We start from the raw sequence: 15546 nt of genomic DNA, 5'->3' as shown, positions 1-15546 counted from the left end.
TAGTGAGCATAGATGATCATCGATATTTGGATGGATATTCCCAGGGCATGGACTTGCCTTACTTACTGCTTATATATATATATATTTGGGATGGATTTTCCAAGGGCATGGACTTGCCTTACTTATTTGTATTGTAATGAGTTATCTGGACATGGATCTTGTTAGTATCATTTATATTTAGGGATAAATTATCCCAGGGCTGGATTGGCCTTATACGGCACTAGGTGACTGGCTGACTATCGATGTGCATATATATATATATATATATATATATATATATATATATATATATATATATATATATATATATATATATATATATATATATATATATATATATATATATATATATATATATACGGGTTGGAACACCGCTGGGTTAGATTGGTTATAAACAGTACCGAGTGACCGGATAATTTATGACCAGTATTTATATGAGGTCTTTCTACTGAGATGTCATATGCCTCATATCATGCAGTATTGATCTATTTCACTTGTACTGAGTTTAACTGTTGAACTTGAAAGCATGCCTATATTTCTGTACCATTATTGTTTTTTACTGGATTGTACCTGCAAAGCTCATTATTTCTTTCGGCCCAGAGGTTAGTCTTGTTACTTATTGAGTTAGTTGTACTCATACTACACTCTGTACCTCGTGTGCAGATCCAGGTGCTCACGGATACGACGACTGCTAGAATTTAGAGTTATTTCTGTTGGAGATTATCAAGGTAGCTGCTTGACGACCGTAGACTTGAATCCCTTCCTGTTTAGTTATTGTACTGTTCTATACTTCATACAGTGATGTTTATCAGTCAGGCTTTGTATTCATTTATATGCTCATGTACTCAGTGACATCGGGTTTTAGGATTGTTATATTTGTATTTGTGAGATTTCTTCCGCTGAATTTAATTATTTTGTTTTCAAATTTAAAAGATATGGTGGTTTATTAAGATTTTGGGCTTGCCTAGCGTTGAGATAGGCGCCATCACGACTGGTGAGATTTTGGGTCGTGACAAGTTAGTATCAGAGCTCTAGGTAACATAGGTCTTACGAGTCATGAGCAGGTTTAGTAGAGTCTTGCGGATCGGTACAGAGACGTCTGTACTTATCTTCGAGAGGCTGACGAACCCTTAGAAAAATTTTACTTTCTTGTATTCTATCGTGCCAAATTGATTCAGCTTGAAACATAACTCTTTGAATTCCTTCCACGTATTTCGTATGCGCATATGAGCGCTCGGTATCAGCTGTGCATCACTGGCTTGTGATTCTATGAATAAGGTTCAAGATGTGTATTATGTGTTTTGGTGATGGGCCAGTCTGGAGGACTTGAGGCCATGTTTAGACCGCAGCTTAGGCTCGGTAGCTTCAGTTGTAATCTGTACATTTGGACTCATATGTCCGGCAATGTCCTTACGAGTGGAATTTGTGGCTCGATGAGCGGTGAATTGGCTTTGTGATGAGCATGATGTAACTGCGGGATGTGTTAAGACGATTTGAATGTGACGGGAAGTATTTCCTTGAAATGTAAAGGAATGCCATTGGGTGCTTTATTTTCGTTTGATGTGACGTACAATCTCGAGTGTGAATGTTTTGAAAGATCTTTCACGTTGTTAAATTTTGGAGCAAATTAAATTCTCGTGTCTGGTTAATGAGTTTGGACTCAGAAAGATTTAGTGATTTCATAGTAATTGTGGCTACGAAAGGCTATAACAAGATGCCAATTTGAGACTAAGTAGGTGGGTTATCTCCTGCGCAGTAATCTATGTAGGTGTTTTCCTTATGATGTGAATAGAGAGTTTCTTTTCTACCAACGGGGCGTATGTGTTGAGATTTGAATTGAATCGGGTTGAGAAAATTTGACTTGATTGTCGCGAGAATAAATGCTAACTTAGAGGATGATTGAGATATTTTATGGTTGGTGTGTCTTGAGCTTGAGAAGAATTTTTGTTGAACTGACTACGGTATTAAGGCAGTAATAAAGTATGGGTATTGTGAGTTATCAAGTATTTTAATCTATGGCTTTGAGCCAAGTGGGGGAGCCTGCTATTGACAATGCAATTCATGGTTAGGTGTCAAATTTTTTGTTTTGGACTGAAGTATACTTGGGAATCAGTGATGACTTGCAGAGGTGGAGTTCGAGAATGACTCGAGTAAGGAAATTTCTGGATACGGGTTATATTGCGCTTTATGAGTATATGAAAATTGTGGGATGAGTGAGTTGTTATTTGTGAATGATGTAGTGCGCACGAAATATGAATTTGATAGGTTGTATTAAAGCATAGTTACTTCTTTGAGTATTGTGCTAATGGGGCACGTGTCTTTTGGCCCAGTTGGGCGGTGTAATGTGATTTGAACAAAGGGGGCGACTCTCGAGAAACTTCTAATGGATTCGATATTAATATGTAACAATTGAGAATTTTTGGCGGATTTGTTTATGGCTAAAATCTGAGATTTAAGTTGGATGGTGTCGAGACTTATGGAATTTTTGTATATCATTATGGATTTTATATTTCAGTATCAGGAATGTGAATGAAATGGCCTTAGATTCAAATAAGATATTTTCAGAGTGGGTGTTTCAGTTGTGGTATTTATAGGGGTAATTATGATGTAGTGAGACTCTACAGATGTTTTGGTGGCAATATTCTTGGGTTTTGGTGACCTACGTGGTTTGGTCGACTTAGAGGAATTTAGTTCTAATAGCTTGGTTATGTGTAGATAGATTTCAAAGAGTTCTTGATAGTTTCCACCATGGTTTGAACTAGATATTTTCTACTTGTGTGGTAAACGTATTATGTATTATGATTTCCTCCTAGAAGGAAGCAAGATAAAGGTTTCTAACTAACCGGATATGTAATTTGCTGGTGACCCAGATTTGATAATGAGATTCTTGTGCTTTTCACATGATGGCAAAATAGATGTTATGTGTTGTGCGGAAGTTAGATTTACATGTACAAGGTAGCAGTTTAGTCTTGAAGGAAGGTAATGAAGTTTGGGCAGAATGGTCATGAATTCTTAGACAACATGGGCGGTTCCAAATGACTAGATGAATACTACTACTACTACTACTACTACTACTATTACTACTACTACTACTACTACTACTTGGTATTGTATGAGAAAGGTGCGTATTCCAGAAGGCACATTGTATTTTGACTCACTGATGTTTAGTTAGTATTGCGATACTCACATGGTTGATAGACTGCTGATATTCAAATTATTGCTATGTGGCACAGAAGAATTATGAAAGTATTCCTCATGGGATTATCGTGAATGGAAGGTGTGTTAGTCATTTTAGTGCTAGAGTTGGGATCAGTTATGGTGATTCATGTGTTCAATGAATTTGGAGATTGGGAGTTCTCAGAAGTATATTGTTTAGGGTTGCGGCCTATTTGAGGTGACTATTTTATTTAAAACTCGGTGGAGGCACTAGTTGTGTTAATTATTTGTGATAGCTACACGCTATAAATGTGCATATATGTGAGGTTTGAGCCAATGTGCAGGCATTGGGACAAGTATTTATACTCGAAAGAATGCTTAGGCTATTATATGCCTACAGTTGACTGTTAAGCGTAAAGTTATAACGTTTTCCATATTCGTACCTTTGTTGAGAACTATCTGGGATATACTTGAGGTTACAAAGAAGATGATTCCCTAAATAAATGGGGCAGTTACTAATTCTGCATTAAAAAAAAATTGCCGATTGGAAGTGTGATAGCAGACTTTGCACATGCTTACACTATGGCGTGCTATTTATACCAGTCCAGGAGCATGTGAATCTTATTTCATTTATCATATATATATGTACTTATTTGATTGCTCCTCTATGATATGTTTGGACTGGAAGCCTGTGACCATGCCAGGCGGATTATATTAATGGCACGCGAGTTGTCCGTGCGGATTCATATACTGATATTATTGGCACGTGAGTTGTCCGTGCGGGTCCAGATATTGATACTATAGCACGTGAGTTATCCGTGCGAGTGATGTTAATGTGAGCTCTAGAGGAGTCGGTTACTGTTATTAAAATTGTGTGTCTTGGTTCTACTATATATAACGAGCTTATAGCATTGCAGTTATGGTGGTGATTGTTGAACTCACAATAAGGTTCTCTTCTTTGAGACATTTTCCATATTTGGGTACAAAGATTGCACAGTTGTGGCCTGAGTTATATTGATGTGGCGTGTCTGTGGGATAGTTGTGTTTAATAATATAAGGTCATCGGACCTAGAATGGGTACTATCATGCTTGATTATGGTTATGGCTAGATACAGCTTGTTCAGACTCATACGGTGTAGATGTGAGATTTAGATCTTGGAAAGAATTCTGGGTGTTAGAAATTGGGCTCCAAGTTTTTAGGCTAAGGTTAAAGTAAGGATTTTCAGTTGTATTGTGTTGTCAGGACTGTGCGGAATAGGGTGATGTGGGATCACCCTCGGGTACGTGCGCGGTAAGATGGAATAGTGATGTGGTGGCTTGGAAACAACTCCTGGCATGTTCGAGGACGAACATATGTTTAAGTGGGGAAGAATGTAATGACCCGGCCGGTCGTTTTGAGTATTATAATTCCGTTCCCCCATTTGCTACTCAATTTATACTTTATAGTTATTTTATGACTTACCGGGTTAGCTGGTACGGGTCCGAAAGGAATTCGGAGTGAAATGAGACACTTAGTCTCATAATTTGGAAATTTAAGTTAGAAAAGTCGACTGGATGGGGACTTATGTGTAAACGACCTCGGATTTGAATTCTGATAATTCCAATAGCTACGTATGGTAATTTTGTACTTAGGAGCATGTCCGGAAAATTATTTGGAGGTCCGTAGTAGAATTAGGTTTGAATTGGCGAAAGTTGGAAATTCGGCGATTTCGGCCGGCAATGGAAAATTTGATATCAGGGTCGGAATGGAATTCCGGAAGTTGGAGTAGATTTGTAGTGTCTTTTGTGATGTGTGTAAAAAATCTGAGGTCATTTGGACGTAGTTTGGTTGGTTTCGGCATCGGTTGTCGAATTTGTAAGTTTAGAAGTTCTTAGACTTGAATCCGAGGGTAATTTGGTATTTTGATGTTGTTTTGAGTGATTCGAAGGTTCGACTAAGTTCGTATGGTGTTTTAGTATTGGTTGGTATGTTTGGTTGAGATACCGGGGGCCTCAGGTGTGTTTTAGGGTGAGTTTTGAGCGAGTACAGGCATTTTCGGAACTGAGGTAATGGTTCTGGCGCTTGGAATTTCGCGGACCGCGAAGTGGGAGTTCAGAGGGTGCACTATATAAACGGGGTTTGGGGTATTATTTCACATTTTGGACCTAGGGAGCTCGTCTTGTGGCGATATTTCGTGGGTGTTTCAAGAAATTCATTGGGATAAGTGATTCTAACTCGAATTTGGTTAATATACATGAATATATCAATGATTTCATCATCTAATTAGTACTTTGAGGTGGAAATTTGGGAAAAATTGTAGAAATTTCATAAAATGAATTTTTGGGATTTGAATGTCGATTCGAAGTCGGATTTGAGTGAAACTAGTATGGTTAGACTCGTGGTTGAATGGGATTTCGGATTTTATAACTTTTGTCGGGTTCCGAGACGTGGGCCCCACGGGCGATTTTTGGGCAAATTTTCGGGTGTTGATGGAAAATTTTTATTTTCTTATGGAATTGATTCCTATCATTTTTATTGATTGAAACGAATTATTTGTGGCTAGATTCAAGGCGTTTGGAGGCCAATTCACGAGGTAAAGGCATACCGGAGTAAAGAATTACACGGTTTGAGGTAATTAACACTTCTAAACTTGGTTTTGAGGGTATGAATCCCCGAATTTGGTATGATATGAATTGTTGAAGGTGACACACATGATAGGTGACTAACATGTAAACGTGTACCACATAAATTGTGTCTTGAATAAATCCTGTGAAGTTGTAAAATCAAATAATCATGTTATTATCTGAACATGTGGCACGTGTTAGAGGAATTGAGCTGAGGCTTGTAATAAAGATCGTGTTTAGGCTACATGCCAATATTTTAGGACCCATGGGGTCGTGTTGTTGTTGAATTAATTGTTCAAAAATATACATTTCACACTGAGTAATAATTGTCCATTGTGAGGATATTTATGGGATTGAGCTGCGCAACGCAGCAGGCCATAATGACTTTATACATTATTATTGTTTTGGATAGAGGCTGTCCGCCTGCAGCATGCCTTATAGGCTTTATTATTTTATGGATCGGGGCTGCCCGCCTACAGCAAGCTTTATAGGCTTTGTTATTATACAGATCGGGACTGCCCGTCTGCAGTAGGCCATATTGGCTTTGTATTACACTTGGGCTAAAGGAGCCCCTCCGGAGTCTGTACACACCCCTAGTGAGCGTAGATGATCATCGATATTTGGGATGGATTTTTCGAGGGCATGGACTTGCCTTACTTACTGCTTATATATATATTTGGTATGGATTTTCCCAGGGCATGGACTTGCCTTACTTACTGCTTATATATATATTTGGGATGGATTTTCCCAGGGCATAGACTTGCCTTACTTATTTGTATTATAATGAGTTATCTGGACATGGATCTTGTCAGTATCATTTATATTTAGGGATAAATTATCCCAGGGCTGGATCGGCCTTATACGGCACTGGGCAACTGACTGTCAGTCGATATGCATATATATATATATATATGGTTGGAACACCCCTGGGTTGGATTGGCCATAAACAGTACCTAGTGACCATATAATTTGTGACAAGTATTTACATGAGGTCTTTCTATTGAGATGTCATATGCCTCATATCATGCAGTATTGATCTATTTCACTTGTACTGAATTTAACTGTTGAACTTGAAAGCATGCCTACATTTCTGTACCATAATATTTTTTACTGGACTGTACCTGCGGAGCTCATCATTTCTTTCATCCCAGAGGTTAGTTTTGTTACTTATTGAGTTAGTTGTACTTATACTATACTCTGCACCTCGTGTGCGGATTCAGGTGCTCACGGATACGACGACTGCTAGAATTCAGAGTTATTTCTGTTGGAGAGTATCAAGGTAGTTGCTTGACGACCGTAGACTTGATTCCCTTCCTGTTTAATTATTGTACTGTTCTATACTTCATACAGTGATGTCTATTAGTCAGGTTTTGTATTCATTTAGATGCTCATATACTCAGTGACATCGAGTTTTGGGAGTGTTATATTTGTATTTGTGAGATTTCTTCTGCTGAATTTAATTATTTTGTTTTCAAATTTAAAAGATATGGTGGTTTATTAAGATTTTGGGCTTGCCTAGTGTTGAGTTAGGCGCCATCACGACTGGTGAGATTTTGGGTCGTGACACGGATAGAGGAAAAAGAGCATATTTGGGGGTTGAAGCCTATCTCGAATAAGGTAAGAAGCTTGGCTAATCTTGATTTGAAGAAATATTTTATAAAATGATGTTATATGCAAAGTACAACATGTTTGGGGGCGACACTCTCACGACCCAAAATCTCACCTGTCGTGATGGCACCTATCTCAATACTAGGCAAATCGACAATCTCAATAAACCACCATATCTTCTAAATTCGAAAATATAATATTTAAATTCAGCGAAAGAAATCTCACAAATACAAATATAAACACTCCCAAAACCCGGTATCACTGAGTACATGAGCATCTAATATGAATACAAAGTCTGACTGATAAAAACACTGTCTGAAAGTATAAAACAGTACAATAACTAAAGGAAAGAGAGTCAAGGTCAGCGGATGCTAGGCAGCTACCTTGATAATCTCCAACTGATAGCACTCTGAGATCTAAACAGTCGCCGTGTCCGGAAGCACCCAGATCTGCACACGAGGTGCAGAGTGTAGTATGAGTACAACCAACTCAATAAGTAACAAGACTAACCTCTAGGTTGAAAGTAGTGACGAGCTCCCTAGGTACAGTTCAATACATAAATAAAGGTACAAAAATGTAGGCATGCTTTCAAATTCAACAGTTAAACTCAGTACAAGCAAAATAGATCAATACTACATGATATGAGGAATATGACATCTGGATGGGAAGACCTCATGTACCACTGGTCACTAATCATTTAGTCACTCGGTACTGTTTATGGCCAATCCAGCCCAGGGATATTCCATCCCGTATATATATACACACACACACATCAACTGATAGTAAGTCACATTGTACCGTATAAGGCCAATCCAGCCCTGGGGTAATTCATCCCCAAATATAAATGATACAAACAAGATCCATATCTAGGGAGTTACATCAAAATATAGATAAGTAAGGCAAATCCATGCCCTAGGAAGTCCATCCTGAATATATAATCATCTACGCTCACTGGGGGTGTGTACAGACTCCGGAGGGGCTCATTCAGCCCAAGCGTCATATAAAGCCGATATGGCCTACTGCAGGCGGCCAGTCCCGATCCATATAATAAATAAGCCTATAAGGCCTGCTGCAGGCGGGCAACCTCGATCCATAAAATAATAAATCCTATAAGGCCTGCTGCAGGCGGACAACCCCGATCCATATAATAATAAAGCCTATAAGGCATGCTGCGGCGTGCAGCCCCGATCCAGAACAGCAATGCCTATAAGCATGCTGCAACGTGCATCCCTGATCCAGAACAATAAAGCCTATAAGGCCTGCTGCGGCGTGCAGCCCGATCCCATAATAATAATAATAATAATAATAATAATAATAATAATAATAATAATAATAATAATAATAATAATATATAAAGCCAATATGGCCTGCTGTGGCGCGTAGTTCGATCATATAAATATCTTCACAATGGATGAATATGACTGAGTGTGAAATGTACATTTTTAAAACAATTAATTTAAAGGCAACACGACCCCATGGGTCCCAAAATATCGGCACGTAGCCTAAACATGATCTTTAATAAGAGCCTCAGTTTAATTTCTCTAACACGTGGGAAATGTTCAAATAATAACATGATTCTTTAATTTTTACCATTTCAAAGAATTTATTCGAGTCACAATTTCAATGGTGCACGTTCACACGCTCATCAACTATCGTGTGCGTCACCTCCAAACAATTTATATAACACCAATTCAGGGATTCATACCCTCAGAACCAAGTTTAGAAGTGTTACTTACCTCAAACTGTGTAATTTCTTACTCCGCTAAGCCCTTGCCTCGTGAATTGGTCTCCAAATATCCCAAATCTAGCCACAAGCAGTACAGTACAATCAATATAGGCTAAAAGAATCAATTCCACAAGAAAATATAAAATTATAGTCAAAAATCCGAAATCGGCTCAAACCCGGCCCCTGGGCCCACATCTCAAAATCCGACAAAAGTCACAAAACCCGAAAGCCCATTCACTCACGAGTCTAACCATACCAATTTTACTCAAATCCGATAACAAAATCCCATTCAAAACCTCAAAATTCTAGTCCAAGAACTCTTTCTCATTTTCGCCAAATTTTCATCTCAAAACACTAGTTAAGTGAGGATAACAATGATATATTCGTGTATATTGACCAAATCCGAGTTAGAATCACTAACCCGATACTTTTCTATGATGACCCAAAATATCATCTTTAAATTTAATAATTAATTATGTGTTCTAAGACCTCAAAAAGCACTATTTATCATTACTCGACTTGCGTGCATGGTCCGTAAAATTTTTATGCGAAAAATAAATTAAAATGTGAATTAGAGCTTTAAAACTCAACTGAGTTGACCTTGGTCAATATGTTTGGCAAACAGACTCGGATCAGTATTTTGACAGTTTCGGTAGGTCCGTATCGTGATTTGGGACTTGGGTGTATGCCCGGAATCAAATTCCGAGGTCCCTAGCCCGAGATATGGAATTTTGAAGAAAAAGTAAAAGTTTAAATTCAAATAGTGACTGGATGTCGAATTATGTTCAAACGACCCCAGAATAGAATTTTGATGATTCCAACAGCTCTGTATGGTGATTTTGGACTTAGGAGCATGATCGAAATTTTATTTGGAACTCCGTAGTGAAATTAGGCTTGAAATGGCTAAAATAAGAATTTAAGTTTAGAAGTTTGACTGTGGAGTTGACTTTTTGATATCGGGGTCGGAATCCAGTTCTGAAAATTTTAACAGCTCTGTTATGTCATTTATGACTTGTGTACAAAATTTGAGGTCTATTGGACTTGATTTGATAGGTTCCGGTGTTGTTTGTAGAAATTGAAAGTTTCAAAGTTCATTAGGCTTGAATTTATGAGTGATTCGTGCTTTTAGTATTGTTGGATGTGATTTGAAGGCTCGACTAAGTCCGTATGGTATTTTAGGACTTGTTGGTATATTTGGTTGAGGTCCTGAGGGGCTCGGGCATGTTTCGAATGGTATTCAGAGTATTTTCCTTCATTTTGGCACTGCTGGTAGCTGCTGATTTTTGGTATTTTAAACCTTCTCTGCGATCGCGAAGATTGGGATGCGATCGTGTAGGATTAGTTGAGGTAGTGTTAATTTTATTCTTTGCGATCACATGAGGTCAACCGCGATCGCGTAGGTTTGGCAAGCTGTGCATCGCGATCGCGTGGCATTGTTTGCGATCGCGTAAGGTTAATTGAGGGCTGCTAAGTTTTGTGCTTCGCGTTCACGTGAAGCGGGATGCGATTGCGTAGCTTTGAGACCTTGTGACTCGTGAATGCGTGAAGAGGACTGGGATCGCGTAGAGTTAATTTGGGCAGTGGTAATTTTTGCTTCGCGATCGCGTGTGGATGTTCGCGATCGCGATGAGTAAAAGCCTGGACATAATGGTTAAATTGGAGCAAGTCAAGTTAAGTGACTTGTCTAACCTTGTATGGGAAAATTTTTCCCTAGGATTGGTATTAATTGTAATGTGATGAAAGTCGTGTACACGAGGTGACGAGTGTGTACACGGACTAAATGTGAAGGATTATATTTTTAAATTGTGAAGATCACTGTTGCATATTAATTTATTAAATCTTGTTATATTTTCCATCTTTGATTTGATTTGTATACTTTAAATTTGCTTGACCTTTTAATTGTTTTACCTGTTTAGTTGAAACTTAGTTCCTTTTATTCTGTGCATTATTTGAAATTGATTTTCTTAAATTTAAATATTATTAATATGAAATATTTGACATTTTAAATTTGGTATTGAAGTAAGGTATTAAAGATTTTAAAATATTATGTTGTTGAATTATTTATTCCTGAATATTTGTGTAAAGGTTTTGTAGTCATTGTGATGGAGCCGTGAGCTCTTTATTGTGGAAAAATATTATTGATGACTTATTTTGGAATGAGTCGTGAGCTCTTTATTTTGGAAAATATTGTTGTTGAATTATGTTGGCACGTTAAATTATTTGAGCACTTGAGGTGCAAATTATGATACATTGTGATATTGATACGCATGCGGTGGTATAAGGTTTGGGTATTGAAACACATGCGGTGAGATAAGGGTGGTTTGATACGCGTGGATAGTAAGGGGAATTACTAGAAGTCATGCGGTGTTATAAGGATGGCTAAAACGCGGGATGCTATTTCGGAAAAAATGTTTTCTTTAAAAAATAAATTATGAAGGCTCCCGCGGTGAGATAAGTAAATGAGATATTGTGAATTTAATTATGATTTGGGACTACGAGGCGGGACCTCGGTAGTGCCCTTGTTGATATTGATTTATGGCCGTAGTTGCCTTTGATTTTTATTGTGATTTTTCTTAAAGTTGAAAAGAAATTCTGTTTTGTTTCCACGAGGTATTTATTTGCCTTTATTTGGTGCAATTAAATATGACATACTACTTGATTCATTTTCATTATCATTTTATCTTATTAAATTATTTAAACATTTTTCCATGTCATTATTTATTCTCCAGTAGGGCCTGACCTGACCTCGTCACTACTCTACCGAGGTTAGGCTTGGCACTTACTGGGTACCGTTGTGGTGTACTCATACTCCGCTTCTGCACATCTTTTTGTGCAGATCCAGGTACATCTTACCAGTCTAGACGTCAGTGAGTTACCTGCGCACGGAGACTTCGAGGTATATTTGCCAGCGTTTGCAGACTCCGGAGTCCCCTTCTATCATTTTTATATTGCTTCCTTATTTTTCTTTAGAACTTGATATATAGAGACAATGAGAATAAAGTTTAGAAGCTTGTGACTTATTTCTATCGGGTTTTGGGAGATGTAATTATTTGAATTGTAATTTATTTATTTCAGATATTTATGATTATTCCGCAATGCTAGGCTTACCTAGTCTTAGAGACTAGGTGCTATCACGACCTCCTACAGAGGGAATTTGGGGCCGTGACAAGTTGGTATCAGAGCACTACATTCATAGGTGTTATGAGTCACAAGCAGGTTTAGTAGAGTCTTGCGGATCGGTACAGAGACGTCTGTACTTATCTTCGAGAGGCTATGGAACTGTTAGGAAATTTTCACTTCTTTGATTCCTTATCGGGTGCCTTTGTTGATTTCAAAGTTCTAAACAATTGTCTTTCTATTCTCTCATAGATGGTGAGGACACGCACAACTGGATCTGATGACCAGACACCCGCGCCCCCTATTGGAGCGGCAAGAGGTCGGGGACGGGGCAGAAGCCGAGCGAGAGCACTTGCACGAACTGCTGCACCAGAGCCACCAGTAGCTCCAGTTGGAGAGCAGGCACCTAAGGCGCCTGTTACTACTCCTGCACTTCAGGAGACTCTTGCCTAGTTTTTGAGCATGTTTGACACTTTCGCTCAGGTAGGATTAATTCCACTTGCTCCTGCCACATCTCAGGCTGGGGGAGGAGCGCAGACTCCCACCGCCCGTACTCCAGAGCCAGAGGCCCAAGTTGACCATGCCCCAGAGGTTATACCAGTACAACAGTTGTCCCAGTTCGGCTTGAGATTAGGACATCAGTTTCAGAGGGGGAGAAGCTCAGGCTCGAGAGGTATAAGAAGTACCACCCTCCTACTTTCAGTGGTTTAGCTTCAGAGGATGCTCAGGGTTTTCTGGAGGAATGTCATCGTATCCTTCGTACTATGTGTGTTGTGGATTCCAGTGGGGTTTCTTTCACGGCATTCCAGTTTAGAGGAGCAGCCTACCAGTGGTGGCGGGCATATGAGTTGGATAGTCCCGCTGAGGCATCTTCACTCACTTGGACTCATTCGGATATATTCTTAAGGGAATATGTTCCTTAGAGTCTTAGGGATGCATGGCGCACAAAGTTTGAGCAGTTGCGCCAGGGTTCTATGACCGTGTCAGAGTATGCGGTCCGATTCAGTGATTTGGCTAGGCATGCACCAGCCTTAGTTGCTACTGTTCGAGAGCGGGTTCGCAGATTTATTGAGGGTCTTCACCCTAGTATCAGATACAGTATGGCTCGAGAGCTAGAGATGGACATCACATACCAATATGTGGTGTCAATTGCTAGGAGATTGGAAGGTATGTAGACTCGGGAGAGGGAAGAGAGAGAGAAGCTAAGAGACTCCGAGATTCTGGCACATATAATAATTCTTGTGCCCCAGTTGCAGCCCGTCATGATAGAGGTTATGTGAGCCGTCCTATTCATTCATCACTTCCAGCTTCCAGTGGTATTCTGACTACTTCCAGACCTCAGGTTCCATATTATGCACCACCAGTGTCTTCTGTACCTCTTGTACGGGGTGCTTTCAGCGGATAGTCTAGTCGATCAGGCCCGAGCTAGTCCCAACAGCCACGTCCTTCGAGGGCTTGTTTTGAGAGTGGTGACACTCGTCATATCATGAGAGATTGACCTAGACTTAAGAGAGGTGCACCTCCACGGATTTCTCAGGCCCCACCTATTCCGCAGGGTCCTCAGGCTTCTCAAGCCATGATTACTGCACCAGTTGCCACTCCACCTGCACAGCCAGCCAGAGGTGGAGGTCAGACAGGTAGAGGTCGCCCTAGAGGGGGAGGCCAGGCCAGATATTATGTCCTTCTTGCTAGGACAGATGTTGTTGTATCCGATTCTGTTATCACAAGTATTATTCTGGTCTGTCATAGAGATGCATCAGTCTTATTTGATCCAGGCTCCACTTATTCTTATGTGTCATCTTATTTTGCCCCGTATTTGGGCATATCACGTGATTCCTTGAGTTCTTCTATTTATGTATCTACGCCCGTGGGTGAATCTAATATTGTGGACCATGTGTATCGGTCGTGTTTAATTGTTATCAGTGGTTTTGAGACCAGGGTCGATTTATTATTGCTCAGTATGGTGGATTTCGATATTATTTTGGGCATGGACTGGTTGTCGCCCTATCATTCTATTCTTGATTATTATGCCAAGACGATGACGTTGGCTATGCCAAGTCTACCGCGGCTAGAGTGGAGAGGCACCTTTGATCATGTTCCCAGCAGGGTTGTTTCATTTCTTAAAGCTCAACGAATGGTTGAGAAGGGGAGTGATGCGTATCTGGCCTATGTAAGAGATCTTAGTATTGATACTCCTACCGTGGAGTCAGTTCCTACAGTAAGGTATTTTCCCGATATATTTCCAGCGGGTCTTCTAGGTATGCCACCCGACAGGGATATTGATTTTGACATTGATTTATTACCGGGCACTCAGCCCATTTCTATTCCACCATACTGTATGGCCCCAGCAGAGTTGAAAGAATTAACAGAACAGTTACAGGAATTGCTGGATAAGAGCTTTATTCGGCCCAGTGTATCGCCTTGGGGTGCTCCTGTCTTATTTGTAAAGAAGAAAGATGGTTCTATGCGGATGTGTATTGCCAGTTGAACAAGGTTACAGTGAAGAACAGGTATCCATTGCCACGTATTGATAACCTATTTGATCAGCTTCAGGGTGCCAGAGTATTTTCTAAGATCGACTTGCGTTCAGGCTATCATCAGTTGAAGAATCGGGAGCCAGATATCTCGAAGACTGCTTTCAGGACTCGGTATGGTCATTACGAGTTCCTTGTGATGTCTTTTGGGCTGACCAACGTCCCGACTGTATTTATGCACTTAATGAATAGTGTATTTTAGCACTATCTTGATTCTTTCATCATTGTGTTTATTGACGACATTTTGGTGTATTCCCGGAGTCAGGAAGATCATGAACAGCACCTGAGGACTGTGCTTCAGATTTTGAGAGAAAAGAAGTTATATGCAAAATTTTCAAAGTGTGAATTCTGGCTTGATTCAGTGGGATTTTTGGGTCATATAGTTTTGGGCGAGGGAATCAAGGTAGATCCGAAGAAGATTGAAGCAGTGCAGAGTTGGTCCATACCGTCCTCAGTTACGAAAATCCGGAATTTCCTTGGTTTGCCAGGGTATTATCACCGATTTGTAAAGGGTTTCTCTTCTATTGCTGAATCTATGACCAAATTGACCTAGAAGAGTGCTCCGTTCAGGTGGACCGAGGAATGTGAGGAGAGCTTCCAAAAGCTCAAGACAACTTTGACTACAGCCCCAGTATTGGTATTACCTATAGGTACAGGATCTTATACTATATATTATGACGCATCGCGTATTAGTCTCGACAAAGTGTTGATGCAAGACGGTAGGGTGATTGCCTACGCGTCCAGACAGTTAAAGGTGCATGAGAAGAATTATCCTGTACATGACCTTGAGTTAGCAGCTAT

The sequence above is a fragment of the Nicotiana tomentosiformis genome, chromosome 7 (assembly GCF_000390325.3).
Source record: "Nicotiana tomentosiformis chromosome 7, ASM39032v3, whole genome shotgun sequence".
NCBI lineage: Eukaryota > Viridiplantae > Streptophyta > Magnoliopsida > Solanales > Solanaceae > Nicotiana > Nicotiana tomentosiformis.
The sequence above is the reverse complement of the archived record's forward strand: the minus strand, read 5'-3'. Positions refer to the sequence as shown.